We start from the raw sequence: 23,793 nt of genomic DNA on the forward strand, positions 1-23,793 counted from the left end.
CTAAAAGGAAAAAAATTAATGAAGGGATATAATAATAAAATCTACTTGCATGTCATTTGGTACTTCATTTCATTCAAGGCACATTTATTGAGATCATTTACTAGATACAATGTTAAGTGTCCTAGAACATGCAGTGATGAATAAGATGAAGTCCCTGAACTTTGGAGCAGGCAGAAGGAGATATAATAGGGGAGACTAAAGCGGGATAATGGGAAAGGAAGCGTATGCAGGAGTGGTAAAAAATAAAGATATGAGCCTGGAGTTTAGAGCGGGAGGAAAAGAGTATGCAGGAGACAAGTCTGAAATGGTGGAATATTCGTCAAGATGCTTTCAGTTTTAAGTGATAGAAACGAGCTCAAACTACATTGGGCAAACAGTGATGTCATTGGTAGTGTAAGTGTCAGATCTAAGAGGTGTATACAGAGATGTGACCCTATGGATTGAGGGTAGTACTGCTGTGTCCACTGAAGTTCATTGATTGTAACAAATGCACCACTGCGGTGCAGGGTGTTGATGGTGGGGGAGGTTGTGCATATAGGGGGCAGGGAGCATATGGAAACTTTGTACTTTCCACTCAGTTTTGCTGTGAACCTAAAACTGCTCTACAAAATAAAGTCTATTAAAAAAAAAGAAAGAAATGATGGTGGGACTGCTCTTAGCAGACAGCCATTTGAATGGAGACATGAACTTAAATGTTTTAAATGTAAAGGAGTAAAATATCCCCTGCTGACCTAATGGAGGCCTGAGAGCCTGCCCAGCTGAGATTGTTCTCAGCCTTTGACTTTTCATCGCTTTTCTGGGACCACCCCCTTGGTTCAGTGCTTAGGCTCTGTATTAGTGATAGTGAATAAATTCAGTCATTTTGCAAATGTGACTCTTTAATGCATTTTATGTGCAGACCCTGTGCTTGATGCACACTGGGAAAACAGTGACAGAGCCTGGGCCTTTGCCCTCGAACTTCACAGAACGGTATAGTTTTTCTCAAAGGGTAGTCCACTGATCACCTATGTTGGAAGCACTTTGAGGCAGCTGTTCAAATCATAAAGTTCAGGATGGTATAGACCTTCAGGATACAAACCTGTGACCTGGGAATTTGCATTTTTAATGAGTATTCAAGAGCCTTGACACTCAAAAAAAAAATGGCATCACCTGGGAGCTCATTAGAGGTGCAGCGACCCCACCACAGATGTCTTGAATCAGAATCTGCATTTTAACAGGATCCTCAAACATTAAAGTTTGTGTTTAGAAGCCCCTTTCCAGAAGATTGTTCCATGCTGATGTGTGAAAATCACCTGGCTAGGGAGAGGATGAGTATACACATGAATTTGTAACAAATTCCTCATTTATAGAGGAACATGTGAGTTCCTCTGGGAATTTTCAATTCCTTTCAAGTTGCTTTCTCTAGCCTCCTTGGACATTATTTTTTTTCTTGCATCCATTTCTTCACTCATTCAAACATAAATACACTGGGCACTGGTGCTTTGTGCCTATTATGTGGTGGTGAGCAAAAAGAAATAGTTCCTGCCCTCAAGGAATTTATAGGTGAGGCTGGGGTGGGGGTGGAGAAGCCAATAAAATAGGTATATAAATAAACGTGTAATTATAAATTGAGAAAATGGTAAGGAAGTGTGCTGTGATGGGGAACAATGTTTGCAAACTTCAAGGAAAGGCTTACCCAGCTAGATCAGCATATCCTCTTACAAACTGGCCAAAATCACTGAGGGTTTGGTGCCGTGGGATGTCTTACTGAGAAGCCCCAGGGTGCCAGTCAGTGTAGATATGAACACAACAGACGCGCGCGCGGGCGCGCACACACACACACACACAGCACACCACTCTGTTTTGCTGGGAATCCAAATGGGGGTTGAAGACCTCCCCTCAAAATCACCCCCTTTCAGCCTGCTGTCTACAACATGAAAGGACAGCGAAAATTGATTTTCTCCGCAGCCGCAAACATGAAATGAGAAGCAATCTCCAGGTTGTAATAGTCCCATTTTCAGAAAGAACGTATGTGAGTAATTTTCGTAGGGAGCTGCTAAAAATGGGTCCAAGCCTGTGTGTATGTCCCAAATGAAAATTTCCAACTGCAAACATCCATTCGGGCGTTGGGAGGGGCAGTGACGAGACTGTGGCGCACGCCATTGTTTTCAAAAAATGTGTGTGATAAACATCGTGTCTAAGGAGGCAGAGATAAGGCCCGGCTGTGCGGTCAGGCCCCGCCCGGCCGCGGGGACCTTGGGCAAAAAAAGACGAGTCCTTGCGACCTGGAACCTTGTGTGTCTGGGTCTCGTTTCCCGGGTGGCCGGGGGGAAGCATTTAAGTGTGGGACCGCGAGCAGCGCCTGTAAACAGACCGCCGCGCTGGGATGGTCGGCGGCCANGCCCCGGCCGGGTGTAGACGGCAGGCCCCGTAGGTGAAGGGACAGAAACGGCCGGCGGCCAGGTGAGCGTCTGCCTGCTTCTGTGCTGCCGGGCTGGCCAGTGGGGGAAGGGTGTGGGGATGACAGCACTGTAACACATACCCGAGGGTATCCGGGGGGTTGCGATGATTTTGCTCTTTCTTCCGTACTCTGGTTTTTATTTCACGCCGGAGACGGCACTGCAATGGAGTGGATAACAGGTGTGGGCAGATTACACTGTGCTTCGTCTGCTTATTATTTTTTTTTAATAAATCAGGTGTATAAGCGGCAAGCACTTGAAATAGCAGATCCTGTTCTGTGCGTTTTCAGTCTCCCGGCTTCCTGGGTCCTAGAAACCAAACCTCAGCAGAGATTTTAACTCCCATCACGCCGGGGCTTCTAGAGAAACGACGATTGTTCCTTCTGTTGACAATGCTTATTTTTAATGTAAAAGACACTGTATGACTGCTGACAGGCGTGATCTGGTGTTCTGGGAGAGGATTCCTATGCTAAAACACCAGGATAATAAGGGCATTTCAGACCCATTCAACAAATAAAATTATCTACTGATGTATATAGTTGATGGCAAACGGAGATAGGTCTCGATTTATAGCTTGCAAAGCAGGGCAGATTTGAAATTTATCAGGTCAAACTGAGATTAAGCTATGCTGTTGTAAACTTATTTAGAAGTTTTTTCTTTCTTTTTTTTAATCCTCCTTGTAAAAGAGAAACACTTGTTTTTCTTTAATATTTTCAGTAGTCATAGTGAATCGCAATTTTTGTTCATTCATTAGGTATTTTCTTATAAATCGACTACATGTAAATTTTAATTGTTGTACCTGCGAAAATGCCTTCACCAAAAAGTGGACTATATACAGACATGTCTCTCTGGCCATGTAATCTAACTTTGAATTTGTAAAAGAGTATTAGATTAAATAGCACATAGAGAAGTGTTTTTGAAATCAAGCACATCAAAGAAATCTGTCTTTAAAATGAATATTTTCACGGTGTGATGGTTCATGGCAAGAACTATAAAGCCAGACTACCTGGATTTCAGTTCCTGTGTAGCAGATTCCTATTGTGTAACCTTGGGAAGTTACCTGCTGTGTTTCCAAATCTGTAGAATGGATTTAGTAATAGTTCTGATCTCATAGGGTTGTTATGAGGATTAAATGAATTAATATTTTTAAAGTGTTAAGAACAGCACATGTAATAATTGCTACATACATGTTTGTTAAGGAACACATAAGGGGTTCCTGGCTGGCTCAGTCAGAAGAGGATGTGACCCTTGATCTTAAGGTCATGAGTTCAAGCCCCACATTGGGTATAGAGATTACTAAAAAATAAAAAATGACTATCTCATTGATTTAAATATATTTAAATATATTGATTTAAATGATTTATACACACACACACACACACACACACATATATGTAAACCAGTGTTGAAAGTAGAATGGTGATTGCAGAAGCTGGGGAAGGGGCTAAATGGAGAGGTTTGTTGAGTGAGTACCGTTTCAGTTTTGCAAGATGAAGAGTTCTGTAGATGGGTTGCACAACAGTGTGAATGTACTTAATGTTACTGAACTGTACACTTGAAAGTAGTTAAGATGGCAAATCTTATGTGTATTTTCCCAGAATAAAATAAAAAAAAAATCAGTGTTGCCATAGTTAGGTGTTAAAAGTTCTTGTTTTTTCTCTTTTTTCTTTTTCTTTCTTTCCTTTCCTTTTCTTTTCTTTCCTTTTCTTTCCTTTCCTTTCCTTTTCTTTTCTTTTCTTTTTTTTTCTTCTTTTTTGAGAGAGAGGCGGGAGAAAGAGAGAGAGAAGCACAGCTCACCCAGGGCTGGTGTTTTACTCACAGTGGGGCTCGTGTTCACCCGAAGCAGGGCTCGAGCTTACGAACTGTGAGATCATGACCTGAGCCTAAGTCAGATGCCTAACAACTGAGCCACCCAGGAGCCCTGTTATTCGAAGCTCTTACAGGTACACAGCGGCACCATCCACAGTTGCTTTTGTCATTGTGAAAATGCAACTTCTTACAGTCATCAGTAAGATTCATTTATTTTTTTTATTTTTTTTTTAATTTTTATTATTTTTTTTTATTTCTAGGAGAGAGACAGTGTGAGCAGGGGAGGGTCAGAGAGAGAGGGAGATACAGACTCTGAAACAGGCTCTGAGCTGGCGGCCAGCACAGAGCCGGACGCAGGGCTCAAACCCACAAACCACGAGATCATGACCTAAGCGAAAGTCAGACGCTTAACCGACTAAGCCACCCAGGCGCCCCAAGATTCATTTATTTAGTAAATTCATGCAATTAAGATTTATCATAAAGACATGAACAAATAAGAACACCTAAGACTCTATAGCAGGCCGAATTCTAAAACTGTCCCTCTACCAAGATTGCATACCTCAGTCCATGCAGCCTATAGAGGATGAAACAGCACTCTTTTGAATATATTTTATGACACAGTTGAATTTAAAATGGGGAGAATATCTGAGTGGTGCTTTTCTAATCGCAGGAGCCCACGAAAGTGGAGAGCATTCTCTGGCTGGGAAATCCATCGATTTGAAGCTTGAGGAGGAAAACATACTGTTGCTGTTTTCAAGGTGGAGGGGACACTTGAGAAGGAATGCAGGAGGCCTCGAGTTGCTGAAGGTGGCTCAGCATGGAAGCTGGAGCCTCAGATGTAGGGGTACAGTCTAGGCATTGGACTGTGCCAACAACCCAAATGAGCTTAGAACTGGGTCCTTCACCAGAGCCTTTAGCGAAGAGCCTAGCCTGGACAACAAAACCTTGAATATAGCCTCTTGAGAGAGGCCCCTGAACAGAGAGCCAGCTTACCCAGGCTTTGGAGCTTCAGAGTTGTAAAATAAGAGAAAATGAGTGTTGCTTTAAGCTACTAAGTTTGTGGAAATTTGTTATATAGCTATAGAAAGCTAAGACAGGGCCACCTGAGTGGCTCAGTCAGTTAAGTGTGTGACTCTTGATCTCAGCTCAGGTCTTGATCTCACTGTTGTGAGTTCAAGCACCACACTGGGCTCTAGGCAGGGTGTGGAACCTACTTTGAAAAGAAAAAAGAAAAGAAAACTAATACAGACTCCAGCAGAAAACTGGGCAAAAGACAGAAACAGACTATCCATGGAAGAGAAAACTAAATAGCTAATAGATGAATGAAAATACATACTATGGGCCTGGATGGCTCAGTTGGGTAAGCATCTGACTTCAGCTCAGGTCATGATCTCACAGTTCATGAGTTCAAGCCTAGCATCAGGCTCTGTGCTGACAGCTCAGAGCCTGGAACCTGCTTCATATTCTGTGTCTCCCCCTCTCTCTGCCCCTCCCAACTCCTGCCCTGTCTCTGTCTCTCTCTCAAAAATAAATAAATTAAAAAATATATATACTCTTTCCATTAATCAAAGAAATGAAAATTGGAATAACAACAGGGTCCCATTTTTTTCCAGTTCTTAAATTTACATAGATTGTTAAAAATTTCTGTTTTTCCTATTAGTGTGCAGTGGCTCAGACAGTCTCAAATTCTGTGAGGGGTTAGCAATTGGTATAACCTTTCTATAAAGCTCATTGCTGAATGTATGAAAAGCCTCACTAATGCTCCTACCCCTTGACCTAATACTTCTACTTCTAGCAATCTATCCAAAGGAACTTAGAAATTTTTAAAATTAATTTATTTTTGAGAGAGGGAGAGAGAGAGCGAGCAAGCATGAGCAGGACAGGGAGAGAGAGACAGATTGAGAGAGAGAGAGAGAGAGAGAGAGAATCCCAAGCAGGCACTGTACTGTCAGCACAGAGCCCGAGCAGGGCTCGATCTCATGAACTACAAGATCATGATCTGAGCTGATATCAGGAGTTGGACGCTCAACCAACTGAGCCACCCAGGTGCCCCAGAAATATTTTTGAAGTTAATGTTCACAGATGCTTAATGTAGCTTTGTTTTTTCATAGATTGTTGGAATTTAGGCTTTGGTGTATAGACCCAGGTTAATTATTCAAGTGGAAAACAAAGAACCATAATGGACATGTAACCATTTGCAAAAAGAAAGATATCTGCATGTTCTGACTAGGAAAACAAAGCTGGACCAGGCTGGTTACATCTGATGTGTTAGAAAACACTCGGAGCTATTATTCATTGAATACTTATTGGATATTTGACATACTCTATTTCATTTTAGTCATGTTTGTAATCTTCCCATAATACTTGAAGGCAAGCTATAAATTTACATACTTAAGAAGCAGGCAGGCAGATGGGTGCTTCTTTATTTTTTTAAATGTTTATTTATTTATTTATTTGGAGAGAGAACAAGAGCAAGGGAGAGCAGAGAGAGAGAGGAAGAGAGAAAATCCCAAGCAGGCTCTGTGCACGCAGTGCAGAGCCCAGCACAGGGCTCCATCCCATGAACCTGCGAGATCATGACCTGAGCCAAAATTGTGAGTCTTATGCTTCACTGACTGAGCCACCAAGTAGCCCTAGGTGCTACTTTAATTACTAGTTTCAGAAGACGTAATTTTAATAGGAACCTGGAAAAGATTAGATCATTTGGGCAGATATTTTAGGATTCTCCATCTCTACACAATTTCCCGGAGCACTAGAGTGCTGCTCCTCTTTCATTTTTCCTACTGCTTCCCTTTCCTGTTTTCATTTTGCTCTGTTCTTTCACATCTACAGAAATGTCCAGACAGCGTCTATTGCCCCATTGGCACCAGCCAAATGCTGATTTTCTTCATGAGGAAATGTTAATCCCTTAAAAAAAACCGTGTAGAGGGATGTTTAGCAAGGGATTGCTTTTTCTTTTTCATTTTTCTTTTACAGTGTGTTTTGTATTTGGGTCATTAGTAACTGAACTGTATTCTAGCTTAGCGCTCCTACTGCAAGCTAAATAATTCAGAGCCCTGAGTCCTGAGTGACACTATGATCAAAATGACCACCAGTAGTAAATTCCATGCATTATGTTTGCTCTGTTTCATTGGCTACTGTGGCTGTTACCAGACAGACAATAAAAAGCCCACATAATTAACCTTCATACTGACAGTAAGGTGAGAACTCTATTTGTTCTGAGGGTGTAATTAATCTTGACAGCAAAGTGAGTTATGAGTAAAAACCACAGTTAAAATATAGAGGCCACTGGCATAAGGTGTCAGGCATGCTGTTTTCATTAACATCTTGTTTATTTTTCATATACACTAACTATTAATTTGAGTTATGAGTTTCGGATCGGATTCTCCGATTACATGCCATGTTTGTGACTACTGTGGGGGTTTATTTGTCCAGTTATCTTGATGAGTGTAACCAGTTTATAATTTAGCACAATCTAAAGCTGCTTTGTTCTGCATTATCAAGTTTACTTGTGGACATTTATCTAATGGGGAAACTGCTAAATGTCCACTTTACTTTGTGGCTTGTATATGTGATTATAAATGTAGTTTTTTAGCCACAGAATAGGGAACATTTAATATAGGCTAGAAAACATCAGCAATGTAACTAGCAGTTTTTATGCTCCAGGAAATTAACTAAACGATCTTTGCCCACGTGTTCTCGATCCATTTTTATCAGCAGTTAGCTTTTCCAGAACAACTTCTCTTCCACCCTTAGGGATTCATTGATTGATTCATTGACTGAACAAGTAAGAATTGAGCACTCGTTTTGTAGCATGACACATAGCTCTTATACTTGGGGCCAGGAATAAAACCTTGAATAAAACAGGCATAGTCTTTGCCTTCATGAAACTTCCAGTCTAGTGAGGGAAACAGACAAGTAAATAGGCCATTTTGCACAGCATGAAAAGCATTATCATTGAGGAAATTGGGATGCTATGGGGACACATAAGAGGGATGATTAAAATGGATGTGGGAGGTAGGGAAGAAGTGATACCCAAAGGCTGAATTAAAATTAGCCAACTTGTGTCCCAGTGTGTTGTGGGGTAGAGGGAAGAGAGGGAAATTCAAGAGATAAGCCTGGGAAAGTAAGTGGCCGTGAGCTCTTACAGGCAGTGTTAAGGAGTGTATGGTTTCTCCAGAAGATAGGAAGATTTTAATTTTATGTTTATTTGTTTTTGAGAGAGAGAGAGACAGAGCAGGAGTGGGGGAGGAACAGAGAGAGAGGAGACTCAAAGACGTCTCCAGGCTTTGAGCTGTCATCACAGTGCCCAACATGGGGCTTGAACTCACAGACCTTGAGATCATGACCTGAGCTGATGTCGACACTTAACGACTGAGCCACCCAGGTGCCCCAGGGTTTTAATTTTAGAAAGGCCACTTAGGTTGCAGTGTGCGACTGGATGAGAGCAGGGCAAGACTGCAGGGAAGAAGACTGGTGGTGGTGTCTGAACTAAGGCAGTCAGGAAAGCGAGGAATGGATAGATCTGACAGAGGTAGATGTGGGTGAAGGAGCCAGAAGGGTCAAGGTTGATCATTTTCTGGCACAGATGATGATGTCCTTCACTATATGGGCAATGTCAGGAGGAGGGGCAGGTTGAGGGGAAGATGAAGAGCTGAGTTTGTGCATGTTAGGAGACAGGGGACGTGCAAAAGGCAGTTGCATTTGTGGGTCTAGATCTTAAGGGAGTAATCTATTCCTCATCCACCACGTGGATTGCAGCTGAAGCCACAGAAATGGAGAACAGGAGGAACTAAATAAGTTATGGGGGGAAATGGAGGAATGTCTGCATTTATGATATGAACATAGGGAAGGGGGACGCATAGTGGGGACTGAAAGAGCAGAGATAAAGGAGAAATATCAGAAGAGGCTACATCAGCATATTCGTGAGAGCAATGCAGAGTGGGTGTTCAGTAGCTCAGATACTGCCATGAGGTCAGGTCGGGTGTGGGGTGAAGAGTCCCCTGGGGTCAGCAACAAGGAAATTGTTGATGACCTTTGCCTCTGCAGTTCCAGCTAGGGAAGGCCCAGGTTGCTTCTAGTAGGGAGCATGAATGGGTGGTGAGAAGTAGAGTCAGAAAGCATAAAGAGCAAGTTTCTTTTAGGAACCTGGAATTAAAAGGGAGGAGGAAAAAGTATTTTAGCTGTAGAGGAACTTGGAGGGCAAGGGAGGGTTTTACTTGGTTTTTCTTCTTTGAATCCTCATGCACTTGTAGAGTTGAATCTCTCCCCTCCAACACCACCAGAAACTCGGAAGCACAGTGACTCATGCTGCCTTGCACAGTGCAGGAGTTCCCCGAGGAGATGAAAACCTATTTCAGAGCTTCCTAAACTGATTGCTGTCGCCACTCTCTGTGGTGGGAAACCAGTTTGTTGGTTTATAACGGGAGGAGATCGCAGAGAATGCGGGGCCCTGTGCCCTGGCGCCATGTCCTGCTGTTGGCACCCTGTACCCTGCCTGGGAGTTCACGGGGCGCTGCAGTGTGTCATTTGACTTGCTCTCCAGGGCAACATTTGAAGAGGGTAGGACAGGTATCCTTATTTGCCCTGCATCGAAGTAACTGGAATTCAGGTTCGAGTGGCTTGCCCAGAGTCATACCTCTGGTCGTAGTACATGGAACCTTGAACAAGGCCTTCCAGTTCCAGGCCTGTGGTCCCAAAATAATTGTCCTTCCCGGAAATGTTAGCTATGATGTCTGTAGATTCTCTGGAGTGCGGTGATATGAAACCTGGACATTTCATCTTTCAGTAGGCCTAAGAAACAAGACTGAAGGCTGTGGGTCAACTTGGTTTTTTTGGTTGAGCCCCATATATATTGATATTCGTACCCATCTTCCTCCTCCACCGATAAAAAATTCAGTTGGCTTTAGAAGGAGGCAATTTATGTGGACATGCCTCAGTAGTTCAAATATCTTGGAATTATCTATGGTCATGTTTAATTTGAAATGATTTCTTTAATTCTTTTGACAGAAACACTACGTAGCAGGTATTTTTTTTACAGCAAACATTTTACAAGTGTTTCTATTTATTGGCTAAATGAAAAATGATATCTTAGGGAAACATTAGTAAAAGGTTTGGGCAATTAGGACTGTGTCAACATTTGCAAAAGCACTTATTTGGCCTAAATGAAGTCATAGTTATTATACCCTTGCAGACATTCCAAGTAATGTGTTCAAGGTCACTAAGAGAATTGAGGCTAGCTATTTAGTTAGAGAACAGCTTTTTATTCGGTTTGTTTACAGATCTCTCACCCACCATTCCCTTAGAGAACTTAGAATGACACAGAAGTATTACAGATGTGATTTTTTAAAAATAAATTAAGTATAAACTGTTTCCCTGGGTGTAAAGATGATACTTAGCATTTAACTTTCTGAGTTGTGGGATTAACAAAGATTTAAAAATAAATAGTTGAAATAATTAAATAATTAATAGTTATTAATAATAAATAATTTCAAGTCACTGATGTTTGATACTAAAATTCAAAGCATGACGTCTGTAAAATTTTACCTATATTATCTCAGGGTAATTGATTTGCTATTAAATGCCATACAGGACTGTGTGTGCATTTTAGAGCCTTTTTTCCACTCACTGGCAATATTACTCTGGACACATAACTTCATCTCTTTAAATCTGAATATCCTTTTGGGGCACCTGGGTGGCTCAGTCAGTTGAGTGTCCAGCTTCAGCTCAGGTCATGATCTCTCAGTTCGTGAGTTCAAGCCCTGCATCAGGCTCTATGCTGATGGCTCAGAGCCCGGAGCCTGCTTCAAGTTTGTGTGTGTGTGTGTGTGTGTGTGTGTGTGTCTCTCTGCTCCTCCCCAACTCACACTCTATGTCTATCTCTCAAAAATGAATAAACATTAAAAACAATAATAAAAAATAAATCTGAAATTCCTTTTCTGTAAAATGGTAATACTAATAATAGTAGCACTCTGAGAGGGTTGTTGTGAGAATTTAACAGGATGATGCAGATAGAGGGCTTAAATAATGGCTGTCCTTTAGCAACTCTCCAAAAATATTAGCTATGGCTTCTTAATCTTGGTGTTGGCTTAGGAATTATAAGAACTCTTCTTTATTTTGTTTTTAAACATTTAATTACATTCATCATTCCACATTTAACATGTGTCCATCCACATTGAATGAGTCGTTTGCAGTACATTTTTAGTGAATTTAGTATAGTAATGGTAGTCTTGGACGATGGGCATTTCTTTGAGCCCAGTTATCATATGCCTGTCATCTTGGCATCAGATTAAAAGAGTTAAAGGAACATGGGCCAATCAGAGCTCCAGAATGTGTATACACCGCATAATTGTTTTCTAATAATCCATTCCATACTGATGATAACAGTCCATAATAAAAGAAATTTAAGGGGTGCCTGGGTGGCTCAGTCGGTTGAGCATCTGATTTTGGCTTAGGTCATGATCTCGTAGTTTTTGAGTTCGAGCCCCACATCAGATTCTGTGCTGATAGCTCAGAGCCTGGAGCATGCTTTGGATTCTGTGCCTCCTCTCTCTCTCTCTCTCTCTCTGCCCCTCCCCTACTTATACTCTGTCTCTCTTTCTCTCTCTAAAATAAACATTAAAAAAAAAAAAAAAAAGAAATTTAAACCCAGAACTAGAGATGAAAATGTAGTTCCTACTGTTTTTCTCCTTCATACTTTGTAAACTTTTCCTTTGTCCTGTATGATGGACAGAGATTGTTTCTGACCTTCCTGTTGTACTTAGTAAAATAACAGACTCATCCTTACCTTACCTTGTCCTTATCTTTGAAGGTCAAAGACTGTTTTGTCTGCCTTTGGCAGCCTTGCTTATTTCCTGATAGAACTGGTAAGAGGCTGCTTGGTAGTCAAGGTTGTTGTCACAGATTAAGTCGCAAAGGGAAGGAGCAGTCATGGATGCGGTTGATCACCACTGAGTATGTCTGTCCTTTCAAATAAGTGAATCACTTTTTGCTGAGACCTTATCATAGGTCTGATACTCAGGCTCACTTTTTAACAGGTTCAGTTGTAGCAGATAAAGAAAAAAACCAAAACAGTTAATTACTTTGCCATACATTCACCCTACGTACCCACAGGAACCGGTTTTGTGAATATGGGCTAATCCACAAGCTGAGTGTTGTTTTGAAGGTTAAAGTTCTAAGTATTTTCCCTTCTGCTAATCAGCTGCAGTGACCTAAGGAATTAAAGTCAACAGGAAGTGAGGCATTTATTCATTTCCCATGACATCCCGTCACGCAGCCAGAGATGTTCTGTGTGACAGAAAGACTTGGGCAGCTTTGTGAAGAACTCTCTGCATTTGTGCCTTCCATGTGTGTGATTGTTAATTTACTTTGAACTCACTCTTTGTAACCTTTGAAGCTCTTACCATAGGTTGACAGCTTCATGCCAGACATAACATCATTTCTAGAGCAGGTATGATTGGTTTTATTTGTGTGTTTGTTTCCTTTGTCTTTGATTTCTTCCAACTGAAGTCATCTCTTTGTAGACTGTTAAGACATTTAATTGTGTTTGGTCATTAAGACCCTTTATTATCTCTTGATTATTGATGATTCCCTATTTATGTTCCTATAACACCTTTTGGATACTTCTGTTAAGGCACCGTTTACACTTGGTTTAATGTTTCCCCACCGGCTGTTAAGCTCTTCTAGGACAGAAGCTGTGGTTTTGTGTCCCCAGCCTCTAATGTAGTGTTTGGGTACTTGGTCCATCCTTATAAATGCTTGTTGAGTCTAAATGGTTGTGTGGTTAGAAATCACTTGTTTCTAATAGGAATAGTAATTGGTTTAGATTTCATAAAGAGATTTTCCATATATAACCTGCATTTATGCTTTACAATTTTCTAAGGCAGTTGGGGGCAGGCATTGGCAGGATTTCCATTTTGCAGATAAGGAGGATGCAGAAGTCCTGAGTCAGCCTGACTTGCTTGTAGTCATTCAGCTTAGAAGTCAGTGTTGTGACATTAACCCTTTGCGGTCTCAGAAATTTGTGTTCTCATTGCCACACCTCTGTCCCATTGAAGAAACTCAAAATGGGTGGCTCATTGTTGGATTCAATAACTTACAGTTTATGGTCCTTCTAACATCAGTGCCTCTGAGCAATTTAAGGTGACTTAGAAGGTAATTGAACTTGGTTGGCCCAGTAATTAGACAGGGATTCCTGGAGCCTTTTTTGTCCCCATAGGGCTTCAGCTGACCCCAGATGAGTCATCTTGGTGTCTCTTTCATCATCTTTAAAGTAATCCTGCTACTTTACTTACCTCTCTCTGTTTACTACTGGTTTTTATCAAGAAGCTTATCAAGTGCTTTATAAACCATACTCTAAACCATGCATATGAAAAAGATTATTCTTAGTAAGGCAAATTGCCATATGAGTTGATGACATCTTTGAAGCTACTTCCCTAGTTCTTTTTGTGTGTCTTGCATATGTGGGTCTCAGTGTATCGCCCTGGTGGTTATTATGTTCACTTTTGTGGTCTGTCATGTACTCAGCTTATGTCAGCTGGCTTGGCTCGGATGGCACCTACACGGAGTCTAGTCCAACAGTTATTCCCTGTTGCAGCTGGAGGCTGACTGTAGCAAGATGTGGTTTTTTATGATGGAAGTCTTCGCCCTCTTCATCTCAGTCTTAGATAATTTGAGGGTATTTTGTTTGTTTTTTAATCTCTAGTCCTTACCATGGAGGTAAATGGAAGTGGAAAGCATTGAGTCTGCATTTTTAGACACTTACATAACTGAAGTTTATGTCTGTTTGGTTTCTAAAAGAGGACATATTGGAACTCTGGTGGTTTTATGAAATGGGCTTCCCAATCAGGAGCCCTGGCTTTCCCATCCAGTGGTTGACATCGGGACATAATAACATTACTGCCTTCAACAGCAGGGCAATCTGAGAGTTGAAATGCCATGCTTATATTTAGTTTGGTTTCTGGGAAAACATCTCGGGGCATCAAATGTCTCAATGATTTTGCAAGTGGCAAACAAGCAAGCTCAGAGATGTACTGAAAAGTGCTTTAAATTGATTGGGTGTATTTCAAAGGGAACATCTCTTTACTGGTGTTCGAAAGAGCTTGAGCTCTAAGTCAGTGGGAAGTGAGACCAGCCCAACTACTGATCTGGAGTGGTTCACAAAACAATTCTCTCATGCTGCACAGGTGCTTTTGTTTCTATAAAAGGTCTGAGTGAGGTCGTGGCTGCCTGACCTTTGCCATGTTATTTTAAACCTGGTTTCTAGAGCTTAGAAGCTTTCTCTACCAAGAAAAAATTTTAAAGCTCAAGTCAACATACATTTTGTCAGATTTTACTTAAATGAGCTTATAATGAATTTAAAGAATTTGGCCAGAAAACCAGAGTGGTATTTATATTTACAGATGTCAATGCTTTGAAAACCTACTCTTTATTCAGTTGTTCATTCAGCAAATATTTACTGAGCACCTATTGTGTGCCAGCCGTAGGTCCAGGCCCAGTGGGGGGTATGAAGATGAAATAGGTTAGAATCACTGCTCTGAAGTTGCTGTGAGTCCAATAGAGTAGGTGTCTCACCCTCAGGCAAATTGTTTATCTTTGAGCCTCCATTTTCTGTCTGTAAAATGGGGATAATAATACTTCCATTACACATGGCGAGGTACACAAGCAATGTACCTGGCACAATATAGGCTTTTGAGAAATCATAATTGTCATTGTCATCATTTCAGAAAGAACAGGCAGCATGCAGTATCTGTGTTGTTGGGGCAGTGCCAAAGACTTTCTGTGGGCATGTCAATAAAAGAGCAGACTGTTTTAGGATCAGGGATCAAAGAAAGCCTGTGGAAGAGGTGGCATTTAAGCTTGTAGAGTGAAAGGAATTTCATAGGTAGAAGTGGGGAGAGGGTACCTCAGAGACAGCTGTGTTAAGCACCATTTTGGAGTTGGGAAAACAAAATTCAAGCGATAGCATTGCAGTTTGGAGGAAGCCTATATTCTGGAAGAGAAGTGGACAGTTGGGCAGGCAAGCCAGGCCCAGGCTGGACAAGGTTTAGTGTGTCGGGTGAGCATGTTGGACCTTGTTGTCGACAGAAGCTTCATTGAAAGACTTACTTGCTAGTGTCTCCCCAGTGCCTAGAACAGGGCCCAGCCCATGGTGAAGGTTCACCAAACATTTGTTGAACGAGTAACTGATTGTGATTTTAGACAAATTGAGCTTAATTTTGTCATGAGATAAGCCAGATAGAAAAGTCCTATGAATAGTTGGGAACCTAGGACCAGAGGTTAAGCTTGAGATTGACACTGGACAGTGGACATTTGGAAGGCATGAACCTAGAAGTAATTATTGAAACCACGAGTGTGGATAAATTGATCTCCGGAGAATTTGTAGCTGTAGTTAGAGAAGAGAGCTCAAGCAGTGCCCGCGCTTGGTGAGGAGATGGGTGAGGAAGGGAGGAAGATAGAGACCGAGAATGAGAGGATAGAAATGAGAGGAAAGTTGGTGTGCGGTGCCTGTGAAGCACCGGAGATGTTTGAGGAGGGGCTGGTTAACAGCATCAAGGAGGGTCAGGACTTGGAAGAACACTGGTGGTTGTGTACGGAAGAAGTCTCTGGAGAGCTGTAGAAGGAGGTTCAACCAAATGGGCCCTTATGCCAGCTTGTAAGGCATAGGTGAGCACAGCACACTCTGGGACGTTGCTTGTTTTTTTTCAGGGTTAGTGGTACTTGCTTTTTGAGCATTCATATAAACAGATACTGTGCCCAAACTGTATATATAATCTGATTCCAATTAAATACTGGACAGAACACACCTATTGATTTATTTTCTCTGAGTTATGAGATCATGACTGATTTTTGTTTTCTTTTCCATATCGTCAGTATTTTCCAGAGTTTCTATGAATATTTATTGCTTTAGGAACTGGGAAAACACTATACAAATTATCTTTTTAATATTATTCTCCCAATGTGTTACATAGCAATAGACTTCTCATTTATGAAAACTTATATACAGTGCAGCCATTTAATGTTCCTCGTAGGCCTGTGAAAATGGGACCCCATCTGTGTCTCTAGGTGTCCTCTCTGAAAGACCTCTGAACTCCTTGTGAGGTCCACACTGGCACCCTTTCCTTCTCTGCTCTTTGTGGCTTGCCTGTGCTCCGTCAACATGCCTACATCATCTTTACGTCAAAGCACCATGAAAAAAATCATGATCTCTTAGAGCCTTATGGTCCAGAAAGGTCACCTTACTAGGGTCACATCATTTTTGTGGGGGATTCTTTTACATTATATAACTTAGACAAGGTTCAGTCAGCTTCAGCTTAACCAAAGTGAAGAACATGGGAGAGCCACGTGTACCGACCACCCTTGTAATCCCTCTTCATTCTCACATTTGAAAATGGATTGGCAGACACCGTCTACCTTAGGTGTCTTCAGCGTTGCATTTTTCTCCAGAGTCCAGCTGCTTCTAAAACCGCCTGGCCTCAGACACCCTCTCAGCACTCATTACACTCTTATTATAGGCCATTTAGTCAAGTGGGAGGAAGTCAGTGCTTTTACCATCCAGCCTTGGAGAACATGGCCTCTTTGTGTGGGCTGGCCTGGTGGTGCTATTGCTCATATCTGTTTCTGCCTCCGTGTGGGAGGACTAATTTATTCATCCTGTTAATTAGCCTGGCTTAATGAGCGTGTAAACAGCAGATTTCCTTGTTAGAAGATAGCAATACACTGATTCTCTGTCCTGTTACAGTTTGACGTGTGCAAGGGATTCTTTGGGTTGAGCTTTTCGTACCATGCTGACAAATGGACTTCAGTTTCTCAATCTATTAAATAGGAGAAATAACCCTTTTTACAGAAAGGGCATTTTATATAAAATAAGATAAAATATCTGTAGATCATTGAATTGGGCTGAAAAGTAGTGTAGTCTAAATAGCTGGTCGCTGACTTTGCCTTTGTTGGGCTGACAAATCTTTGAAGGTATAGACCAGGAACATGTGTTTGGTGAGTGGGTGCGGTCCAGTGGAGCACTCCATAATTATAGTTTACATTTTTTAAAGGCATGTTGGAACACCTACCTAGTGAGTGACCCACAGGCTTAGCAATTGGGATGTTAGCAACTTTATTGGATGCAGGTAGCTGAGTAAAGCAGCCAGAGTTTAAATGGTTTGCCGGAGGCCACCCAGCACGTGTCTGTGTGTGTGTGTGTGTGTGTGTGTGTGTGTGTGTGTGTGTGTGTGGTTGAGCCAGATTTAGAACACAGTTCTAATTAGATCCTAATTTCCAGTTTTGTGCTGAGGCAAACCACACCGCACCTACATACTCAATTTATTTGGTTCATTTTGTCAGGGGAACATAATCTTCATTATTTTGACCTGTCTGAATATGTTATTGTTATTTTTAATTAATTTCAAAACCAAATGAAGCATGCTAGGGAAAGAGTTTACTTATAGAGAATAAGCTTGGCATTAGATCCTTGTGTTGTAGTCAATTTGAGGCCTATATATCCTAGAGAAAAGATGAAGTTCCAAAAAGAATGGGTTTGGAAAATGGAGCCCCAGAGGATGAAGACACAGATTACATAGGGGGTGCGTAAGCCCTTCACCTGCTGTCTAGTCACTTCAAGTGTGGAGTGGGATACATGGAATAGAGACTGTTGGTCATTTCAGTGTGGTGTGGCAAACCCAGGGTGCTGTGAGAGAGCCTGAGCATTTGGGAAAGGCAAAAGCATTTGCTCCAACCTGGAGCAAAGTATGGAGGAGTAAAACAGTAAGGTGGATGCCGGTTAGGATCTACAAATTGAAGAGGTGGATAGATCATGAAGGGCCATGCACGTCATGCAAAGGAGTAATAGTGGATTCATTCAACACATGAGTAGTTAGTGCCTTTCTTTCTTTCTTTCTTTTTTTCTTTCTTTCTTTCTTTCTTTCTTTTTTTTAACGTGTCAGATACTATCGTATGCACTTGGGATACCTTAGTGAACAAAGTGAACATATATTCCTGCCCTCGGGGAGCTAACATTTTATTACAGAGAAACACTAAACATCAAATTAAGTAGGATGTTATGAGATAGTAACTATGTAAGGAAAAAGGGTCAATCCAGTGATCAAGGTTAACATAAGCAGTGGTAAGTCATGTTGATAGTATCTACCCTTGAGAATGACACTTTACCTTTGTGGGTTTTCTCCCCACAACATATAGCTCTAGTCTAATCATGAGAAAAACATCAAAAATTCCCAGTTGAGGGATAATCTATAAATTACCTGGCCAGAGCTCCTCAAAACTGTCGAAGTCATCAAAAGCAAGTAGGCTGAGAAACTCACAGCCAAGAGGAGGTTAAAGAGACATGACAACTAAATGTTCTGTGACGTCCTGTATAGAATCTTGGAAGAGAAAAGGGTATTAGGAAAAATTGAGGAAATCCCAATAAGTACGAACTTCAGTTAATAATAATGTATCAGTACTGGTTTATTAATTGTGAGAAATGTACCATACTAATGTAAAATGTCACATGGAGGAAACTGGGCCCAGGGTATGCTGGTACTCCCCATACTATCATTGTAATAATTTTGTAAATATAGGAGCTCTTTGGCGGCTCAGCAGGTTGAGCGGCTGACTTTTGATCTTGGCTCAGGTCATCATCTCACAGTTTGTAAGATCGAGCCCTGAGCTGGGCTCTGCTCTAAGAGCGCTAAGAGCTTGGAACCTGCTTGGGATTGTCTCCCTCCCTCTCTCTCTGCCCCTTCCCTGCTTGTGCCCTCTCTCATTTGTATCAATTTATAAATTTAAAACTATTTTTAAATTATGAGTTTATTTTTTAACAATGCAGAGTGAAAGGAATCAGAAGCCCAGGGCAGAGATATATGCTATAATTTTAAACAGGATGGTCAAGGTAGGCCTCGTTGAAAGGGTGACATGCACAATCACTTCAAGGTCATGTTGGTTCTGAGGGAACAGCCAATGCAAAGGCCCTGAGGTGAGAACATGCCTACAGGTTTGAGAATCCGCATGGAGGCCAATGTGGCCAGATGGAAGGGAGGGTCAGCAGTAGGGAAGGTGTGAGGTCATGGAGGAGAGATGACAGAGCAGATTGAGGTAAGGGCTTCTAGGCCATTGTGTTATGTGCCAGGAACCATGCCACGTATTGTCTTATTTAATTCTCTCAACTTTCCTGAGAGAGGGGTGTTATTAACTTGCTGATTTTGCAAATGAGGAAACTGAAATGAAAGAGGTTAGTAACTTGCTGAAGTCTCATTGCTGGTAATTTGTGGAGATGCAGTTTCTCTGCTGGACTGAATCTTCAAGGAAACTACTACCCATAAGAAAATCTGACCCTCTGCCTGCTTGGGTGTTTTGTTTTGTTTTTTGAGTTGTGGTAAAAACAAAAACAAAAAGAACCCCATAAAATTTACCATTTATCTCCTTAACCATTTTTATGTGTCAGTGGTTTTATTTATTTATTTATTTATTTATTTATTTATTTATTTATAAGGTTGGGGAAGGAAAGGGACAGCGGGAGAGAGAGAGACAATTCTAAGTAGGCTCCATGCTCAGCCCCACCTCGGGGCTTGATCCCAAGACCCTGGGATCATGACCTGAGATCAAGAGTTGGATGCTCATCTGACTGAGCCACCCCAGGCAGCTCCGTGTCCGTGGTGTTAAACGTATTCACATTGCTGTGAAACAGTTTCTGGAACTTTTTCATCTTGCAGATCCAAAACCCATACCTGTTCATCTCCACCTGCCTTCTTTCCTGTACTCCCAACCCCTGGTAAACCTCCATTCCACTCTCTGTTTCTGTGAAGTGGACTACTTCGATTCCTTATATACAGTGGATCATGTAGTATTTGTCTTTTTGTGACTGGCTTACTTTACTTAGCATGATGTCCTCAAAGTTCATTCATGTTGTAGCATGTGACAGAATTTCCTTCCTTTTTAAAGCTGAATTATATTCTGTTGTATGGATATACTACATTCGGTTTATCAGCCTGTTTTGTAAGTAAAGTTTTATCAGACACAGACACGCCCACCCAGTTCCATATTGTCAATGGCTGCCTTCTGCATTACAATGGCAGGGTTGAGTCATCGCAAAACTGGCTGTATGGATCATAAAGCCAAGGCTATTTATTAACTTCTTAAAAAAATTTGTTTTTAGAGAGAGAGTGCACATGAATGAGTAGGAAAGGAGTAGAGAGCGAGAGAGAGAGGATCCCAAGCAAGCTCCAAATTTAGCACAGAGCCCAATGGGAGGCTTAATCTCACTACTGTGAGATCATGACCTGAGCCACAGTCAGGAGTTCGATGCTCAACCAACTGAGCCACCCAGGTGCCCCTATTATATTAAGTCTTTATAGAAAACGTTTGCTGACCCTTCTTCTACTGGGGAGACTGTGAAGGGTTAAGAGAAGTGATGTGGAGACTGCATTAGAGGGAGGAAGGCAAGAGACAGGAAGACCTTTTGGGATTTGGGGGAACAGGGACCCAGGTATGGATATGGGGCTTGCCCTCAAGAAGTTCATAGTTTAACTGAGGGGAAAAAGATGGTTTCCAAAGTTGACTTGTTCAGGAATGTACCTCCTCAGGGGCCCTTCTCAGCCATGCCTTACACATGACAGCAAGACACGGAACGCACTTAGAGATATGCCTGGCGTATTGTGAGAGCTCCACCAGAATGTAAGCTCCCCGAGGGCAGGATTTATATCTGTTTTGTTCACTGAAGCATCAGCAGTGGGTAGGACTCAGTAGCTCCTTCAGTAAATGTGGAACAAATACATCACTGCAACTCTCTGTAATTCTTTTTAACTATTTAATTTGTACTATGCAAATACAGGCAAAGAGCTGGATCTCTCACTCCAGTCTGTCAATTCATTTGACTGGTGTTAAACCAGCAGCTATCTTTACTGTTTGCTGCTGGAGATCGTCATGTGGTAAGAGGTGTTAAGTCACAGGTACTGACAACAAAGGAGAAAGAGGAAAAGAAAATAATGTCAATGGTCCTAAAGATAGCCGCTCAGAAATAATTCATTAGTTACTTCACAAATATTTGTTAATTTGCAACTGTGTCTGGAGGTCCGAGGGTGAGCAAAATAGACACGGTTGCTGCCCAAGACAGGCTATTGACATTGAAACTGGTAATCATAACTGTAAAGTGTGTGACTTACAGAAATGCAAATGCCTTGGAAACTTAAACAAGGACATTTCACCTAGTCTGGGACATTGGAGAGTGCTTCCCTGAGGAAGTGACACATCCTGATTATTGGTTGCTGTGTGACAAAATACTTCTAAACTTAGTGACTTTAAACAGTTTATCGTCTCTCACAGTTCTGGGTTAACTAGGCTTAGCTGGACAGTTCTCACTTGGGATCTTGTATGAGTTGCAGTTAGATACCGACAGGCCGGAATCCTCTGCAAGCTTAACTGGGCTGTCATCCAAGATAGCTTCTCCACTCACATGCCTGGTGCCTCCCTGATGCAACATGTGACCTCTCTAGCAGATCACCTCATTTCCTAGGTATCAGCTTAGAGCTCCAAGAGATAGGAAGAGGAATCTGCTAGGCCAGGTAAGGTCTATACCTCAAAAGGGCACAGCATCGTTTCTGCCATACTCTTGATCAAAACGTCACAAGTCCTGCCCAGATTCAAGGGAGTGGAAGAATAAAGTCGATTCTTGAGGGGGTAGTAACAAGGTCTCATTGCAGAAAATCATATGGGACAGAATTTGTTGTGTCCATCTTTATGGAATACAGGTCTGTCACTTGATGTTAGGTTGAAGGATAACTTGGCATTAGGTAAGTGCAAAAGAGAGAAGGACAGAATAACCATCCAGCAATGAGAACAGCTTTGTCACTGGGCCTGGAGGTCAAAAAGGTAAACCTCTAAGGAGGGACTGAAAGGCCTGTGTGACTGAGTAGAGATAGAACAGGAAGAGTGGTATGAGAGTGCTGGGTCACACAGAGAAGAGTAGAAGTTTTTAGGGTATATTTGGAAGGGTAAATGCATATTTCCATGGGAAAGGAAAGGGAATAGCTGCATAAGTTCCAAACAGAGGCAATGGAAAACATTAAATAGTGAAAACCAGAATTCCTAGAATAGGAAGAACAGGTTAGCCTCGAGAAGGACTTGAGGTGGAGCAGGTGTGGGTCAGGGAAATCGTGTCCCAGACCTCATAGCTAATATGAGACAGTTGGGATCTGAACCCGGAGCTGACTCTAGGGCTCAGACCCTTCCCACTATATTGCTCACCACACTGCCTTTGGAAAGTCATTTAATAAACTTGAAAATCCCTTGCTAGTCAAAATGTAACTTACGCTTTCTAATTTCTTCCTAACCATCCAGGCAAATACCTTCTAACTTTTCTAGGTTCAACTCAAAGGGCACCTTCTTTTGAAGCCTTTTCTAAGGCATACAGAAGTGTCCATGTGATTTCATAATGTCTCGGTCTCAGTGTCTCCTTCTGTGAAAGATTGGGGTTGGAAGGATGACTTCAAAGTTCCCTTCTTTGTCTGGCAGTCTACAGTTACAGGATGTGTGGCGTAGAAGTGTTCCACAAGCTAGCTGTGATGGCCATCGATGGTTCTCTGCTTCTAACCAGCCTATGAATAGCTAAACAGGTAGCACAAAGAGTGTATACCCAGACACTTTGATTTAAAAGAAAGAAAGAAAGAAAGAAAGAAAGAAAGAAAGAAAGAAAGAAAGAAAGAAAGAAAGAATCACTTTGAAGGTATTTACCCTCTCTTTCTAGTATGATTAAAGACTGAATTTTAAATACTGGCTAAGAAAAGAGATGTGCATAATATAATCTTAGTCAAATAACTAACTGCTTTGCACTTTGGTGCATTATTCATAAAATGAGAAACTTATGTTAAAAAAAACAAAATTTGGCTGAGTAAACTTGAAGATCAATTTGGCTGTATTCAACAATTCATGAATCTGGTGACATCCCATGTTGTACTTAGAAAGCTGTACAAAATGGAAAGCTTTTATAGGCAGAAGGGGTGGGAAAACTCAAGTTTCTAACAAAGAGTGGCTCGTTTCAAGCAAGGTCACCTTTCTTTAGGGGAAGGGCCAGGATCTATTAGGCAGATAACCTCACTAGTGCTGATCTGGTAATTCCAGATTGACTGGTTAAAGGTTAAATTCCTGGAAGAGGCTGAAAGTGCAATGAGATGAGATATTAAGTCTTGATTTGCTGATGTGGGCCTCCGCACAAGTGACTCCATTTGAGCCCTTTTTTAGTAAAATATTTATTTATTTTTTGGAGGAGTGCAAGCAGGGGAGGGGCAGAGAGCGAAGGGAACAGAGGATCTGACGCGGGTTCTGCACTACCAGGCTGACAGCAGCGAGCCGGTGTGGGGCTCAACCTCACGAACCACGAGATCATGACCTGAGCCCAAGTCGGATGCTCAACCGACTGAGCCACACTTAGCCTTCTTTAAAAAAATATACTTTATTATGCTCATCTGAAATTTTAGAAAAGAAAGAACTGAAAGTTTTAAAATTTATTATGTATTTCTTTTTCACAGCCTCTGGTATAGAAGATGAAACTGAAAAGTCCCGTTTT

The 23,793-nt window shown here is 41.6% G+C and overlaps 1 protein-coding gene across 8 annotated transcripts in view; it reads left to right on the top strand.

The window, feature by feature from the left end:
• The first annotated feature begins 2,375 nt into the window (after nt 1–2,375).
• The window catches only part of PLEKHM3 (pleckstrin homology domain containing M3), a 191,100-nt gene continuing 169,682 nt past the window's right edge, over nt 2,376–23,793 (top strand). For 5 of the 8 annotated variants that reach the window (XM_077771140.1, XM_077771164.1, XM_077771160.1 and 2 more), the window contains exon 1: nt 2,376–2,442. The gene's annotated coding sequence lies outside the window, so the exon portion shown is untranslated. Of the gene's footprint in view, nt 2,443–4,996; nt 5,055–12,548; nt 12,697–22,918; nt 22,954–23,793 lie in introns of those variants that run through there. The other 3 variants (XM_077771148.1, XM_077771146.1, XM_077771149.1) reach the window with 3 other exon arrangements.

This window comes from Crocuta crocuta, unplaced genomic scaffold (genome assembly GCF_008692635.1).
Source record: "Crocuta crocuta isolate KB4526 unplaced genomic scaffold, BGI_CrCroc_1.0 scaffold160, whole genome shotgun sequence".
Taxonomy (NCBI): Eukaryota; Metazoa; Chordata; class Mammalia; order Carnivora; family Hyaenidae; genus Crocuta; species Crocuta crocuta.